The sequence below is a fragment of the Mus pahari genome, unplaced genomic scaffold (genome assembly GCF_900095145.1).
Source record: "Mus pahari unplaced genomic scaffold, PAHARI_EIJ_v1.1 scaffold_8808_1, whole genome shotgun sequence".
NCBI classification, from domain to species: Eukaryota; Metazoa; Chordata; class Mammalia; order Rodentia; family Muridae; genus Mus; species Mus pahari.
In genome coordinates, this window is record NW_018393277.1 from 2829 (window position 1) to 8086 (window position 5258).

The 5258-nt window shown below is 42.1% G+C and overlaps 1 pseudogene; it reads right to left on the reverse strand.

Annotated features, from left to right (window-relative positions):
* Positions 1-1167: 1167 nt before the first annotated feature.
* Positions 1168-3479, reverse strand: LOC110315450 (annotated as a pseudogene).
* Between the last annotated feature and the right edge of the window lie 1779 nt (positions 3480-5258).

Consider the following 5258-nt stretch of genomic DNA (forward strand, 5'->3'; position numbering starts at 1 on the left):
GAGAGGAGAGGAGAGGAGAGGAGAGGAGAGGAGAGGAGAGGAGAAGACAGAGCAAGGAGAGAGGGGTGAGAGAAGTGAGAGGTAAGAGAACAAAGGAATGAGAGGAGTGAGAGAGCAGCCCCTTTTAAGGTCTTTACTGTTGCTAGGTAACTGGGGAGGAGTTTAGCCTGAAGGTCAGAAGCTTGGGACATTTGCCTATGTGACTTCTAGCCATGCTTCTCTTGTGGGGGCTGTGGGGGGTGATAACTGAGGCAGGAGCCAGAGTTCCAGGAGCATAAGGGAATGCCTACTGTGTCATGTAGGTAAATTATCACCATTCTGGGGTTCAGACCTCATCTCGACTGGAGACCAGCCTGTCTGTGCATAGCCCAAGGCCCCACAATTTATTGTCTAATTTAAAACATTTTATAATAAAACTCACTGTAGAAAACACTATTACTGCACAGCAATGACTTAGTAAAAATGTCTGCAGTCTGTGTCTACTATTTTACAAAGTAGAGAAATTTCTGCTTACATTTAGAATTCTATTATTCGACACTTGTACAGAGCAAGCTTCTGGCTGGTCAGGCTGCTGTGAGGCTATACCTAACAGTGTAAGCACCATGGTACACTGCTGTGCCATGGTACCAGGGAGCTCAGCACTGCAGCCAACAGTTAGTGAGGCCCCAGGGTCTAAGCAACCTCTCCAAGATGACTGCTGCATGTTGGAGGCAAATGACAAACAGCTGTAGAGCTCCTGTTTCCTTCCAAAGACCACTTCTCTAATAAATTTATACAAAAGTGGCTTGACAAAATGTTGAGCCTGACCCAAGGGCCTTTCACCATCATTAAACAGAAAGGTAAGAGCAGGAGACACTGGGGTCTGCTGCCTTTTGTTGGTCTTTGAGACACAAGGCCTTGCCTGTAGCTCTAGTCAGCTTGGGACACATAGTGATCCTCCTGCCTCTGTCTCCCAGATGCTGGGATTAAGGATGTTCATGGGTTCAGTTATCAGGAGACTATTTCATTTTTTAAAAAAAGTTGTGAATTTGTTTCTTCCAATCTGTTTCAAGCATATAACAGAAATTCAGAACTCCACATCACAAAACATGAACAGCATGCAAATACTTAAAATTTTTACATCCTTTGAAAAGAATATAGACAGGAAGTTCTGTGAATGAGCAGCAGTCAGAGTTCAAGCCTGAACTTGGCCAGCAAAGGCTGGGAATCTGAGGAGTTGTGCTCTTTGGGAAGGCCATTCACAGTCCACAAGTCTTGTTCTGTTGGAAGTGACAAGTTTCAAGCCACCAACCAAAGCAACTTCAGCTCCTGGACCCTGAGCAGTGTCCTTCTCTGCAGAGCAGACAATATAATCGACAGTTATGGCACTTCGGGAATGGCAGGTAGTCACCCCCGGATCTTCAGTGACAGGAACACAACGGGAATAGACAGATGACAATCTGAAACCATGCTGTAGATGCGAGGACACTTTGTCAGCTGACACAGGGACCTCCCCTTTCTCCTGCTGTGCTTGAGTCAGATCACTGTCTGTCTTTTCTACTCTGGGAACCTGCTGTGCCTAATAAACACAGTTCTGCGAGATGCCTAGGTTTGGGGGTCAAATTGGAATAGATAAAATTCTTTGACCCAGTGAAGACTGTTCCTGGCCAGATAGCTTTCCAATCGCAAGACCTTCATAATTTAATTTCCCTTCCTTTATAAAACTATAGAGTGGAGAACCAGGAACAGAATTAAAGTCACCACACATGACAATGGGGCAGGAGCTGCCATCTTTGCAATGGGTCACATTGGCAATCTCTGCTAGCAGCATCACTAGCTGGGTCAGCTTAATGTCACCACACTGAGGGTTATACAGCAGATGTGTTAGCTATCCAGACCGATGGAGGGCAGCACATGGGACCTTGGGAGGCAGGAGTAAAACTAATCCAATGTTGTCTGTGTCCAGCAGAGGAATATTACCATGGCAGAACTCTACTGGGATAAGAATGAGAACTTGGAATGTTTGAAGCAGATGGCACAGCCGTCGGGCTTCCTTCCTGTTTTCATCTTATAGTCACAGTGAAAACCCAGTGATTCCAGATTTGGCCTGATCTCTGTCCCCATAATGATCTTGAACTCCCAGTAGACAAAGCACATCTACATCAAAATGTATGATTTCTTTCAAAATATTGGGGAACCAAAAACTCCAGTGTAACAATGTCTGTAGTGCAAGTTATCCTCCAGTAAATCCTGCGAGAGAATGTTATATCACTGAGAAGTCAAACTTATCTTCACTGTCCTCACACATGGAATCAACATTTCTGTCTTCTAGATCCTTTGTATTCTCTTTACTGTGGCTACATAAATACTCCCAGTTCCTTTTTATTGTTCATTGGCGTTTTCTTCGTTTAGATGAGGGCTCATCTCTGTCAGAGTTTGTGACCTAACAAGAGAGATGGATCAAGGCTCAGTTGGTCAGGTCTACAATTATAGTACTGAAGTTGTGTTCGAGACTCAAACAGAAAAGGTGGGCTACAGTTCAATGAGAAATGCCTGCTACTGAAGTATGGGTAAGGTGCGCGTGAGTAATGTCCTGGCCACCTCAGGCAACTGGAGAAGTGTCTACGCTAGTAATATTTATGCAGATCCTCCCACAGTGTGGTCCAGTCTCAACCCAAACTCTTTAAAGGAGTTCCCAGTATGGTGCAAGAACTTGAATAGCGGTGAAAGTTGACCTCCTTGTGACCCAGGACGCTCCCCAGCCACCCCACTGGTGCGCAGCCTCCCTCCTGATGGGGCCCCAAGCTCAGGAGGCCTGCAAGACCCCAGAGGCTGCCTTGCTGCTCGCCCACACGTTACTTTTCCTCGGAGCAGAGGGGTGCGTTCCGATTGTGTTTTCTTTATCGCTTTTATTTCCATTTTCAATCTCCAGTTTGTGTTTTCTTTATTGCGTTTATTTCTATTTTCAGTCATGGAGCAGTGTTATTAATTTCCTTAACCTGTTTAATTGTGTTTTCTTGTATTTCTTTAAGGAATTTATTCGTTTCCTTTTTAAAGGCCTCTATAATCTTTATAAGTTTGGATTTAAGATCATCTTTTTGTTCTTTGGCTGTATTAAGATATTAAGGGTTTGCTAAAAGCAGAAGAGCTTGGCTCTGGTGGTGACATATTTTCCTGGCTCTTGTTGATTGTTTAATTATACTGTCTGTTAACCCTCTGGTTGTCCTTGCTGTTAGCAGGATGTTTCTGATGTCAACAGACAGAGCCATGGAACTAACAATGGATCCTAGAGAAAGGCAAGCCGTTCACCTCTGCTGGCAGTACCCCAGGAGGATCCACCAGGCAAAGAATTTCTTGGGGAGGGGTCTAACCTTGATGTTCATGAACTACCCCCAGAGGCCACCCTGAGAAGGCAGAGAGAGTCGTGGGCCAGATGACGGATGTCAGGAGACAGATCACAGCTCACCTCTGCTGGCTGTGTCCCCGGATGGACCTGCCATTGAAGTTCCTGTCAGAGAGTTCCTTCAACGCTTTTGTGTGAAATGTTTTCCAGTTCTCTTCCTCTACCAACTTTGTTGTTTCAAGTTTTAAATGCAAGTGTTTCACCTGTTTCAAACTGATTTCCTGCAGGCTGAGAGATACAGATCTATTTCACTCTTCCGTGTGTGATGTCTCTGTACCAGCAACACGTACTGCTAGTCCTGTTTCCAGTGTATGCTTGCGATTCTTGTGTCAACAGTCAGGTTTCTAAACTGTTCAGGTTTTTTTTTTCCCTAGGTCATGTACTATGTACTGCTGTTTCATATTAGATTCTTGGTTATTTCTTGCTATCTCTGTCACTATGGATCCAAAGTACAATTTTAGGCCAGGGATTATTTGTCTCCTGCCAGATTCCTTCTGTTTTGCTTGCTTTAACTATCGATGTTCCAGTATGATTTTAGAATATTTTCTAGTTTCATGAAGTGTATTATTAATAATGTATCAATCCTGGGTGTTACTTGCTGTAATGTTGAATTTTCAAAATATTAAATGCAGACAGATTCAATTGTCTAGTGCATTACTTTGATTTTTGATAGTTTTTAATGTTTCTTCACAAAGGTCTTTTTCCCTTCCTTGTTTAGGTTGTTTTACTAGTAACTTAGATTTTCTTCAGGCTTTAGTGAATGGAATAACCTTCCCACTTTCACACCCTGCATGTTTGCTGTCAGGATTGAGAAAGGTACTTATGTTTTTAAGATGATTTTTCTTCTTCCCTGATGGTGTTTGTCAATTCTGAAATTTTCTGGTGTCATGTGTAGAGACTTTTAAATATACAACCACGCATACAAGCAATTTGGCTTCATATTTTTATATTTCTTCTTATTATTGATCTAAGAGTTCAAGCTGTAAGTGGATAAGAGATTGGAGAGCAGACACCCTTGGGCCATTGCAGAGTTTAAAGAACACACTCTCACTTTTGCCATGTTTGATATAATGTTTCACTTAGGTCTGTCATGTAAAGTCTATATTACATTCAAGTATGTTTTGTCAATTTATAATTTGTTAGGACTTTTATCATTGAAAGCAGGTTGCACTTTGTCAAATGTCCTATGTGCACCTATACAGAAGATCTTGTGATTTCTACAGTTACAGTTTTCGGTTTACGCTAGTTAAACCAATCTTATATTCCTGCAATGAACACAAGTTGGTTTTAAGGTAAGTGGATATGTTCAAATTGTTTATATCTTCCCAATCCTTAATGTTTTATTTTACTTATTTTAAATAATATTTGTGTGTGTGTGTGTGTGTGTGTGTGTGTGTGTGTGTGTGTGTGTGTGTGTGTGTGTGAAGGAACCCACAGTGACTAGAAGGGATAATAGGAACCTTTGCAGCTGTAGTTACAGGCAGTTGTGAGCTGCTTGATATGGGAGCTAGAATCTGGGTGTTCCCCAGGAGCAGCAAATATAAGTACTCTTAACCATTGAACAGTTCCTTTTTTATATATTTTTTTAGGATTTAACAATGGAGCACTGGAGCATTGATTGGCATGGAATTCACTACATAGACAAGGCTGTCTTCACACTCATAGAGACTGGGTTTGCTTTGCATCCCAACTATTACTGAAATAAAAGGCATACTCCACCATGCCCATTCCCTAATTTAGTTTTGATAGGTTCACAGTGGAATTTTCTGTTTATCTGCATTCTCTAGCGTTTTAGGATATGTATTTTTAACATATCCTCCAACAATCCTCTAGATTTTGTCAAAATCTTGTAGGATCTCTCTTGTCATCTCTAATT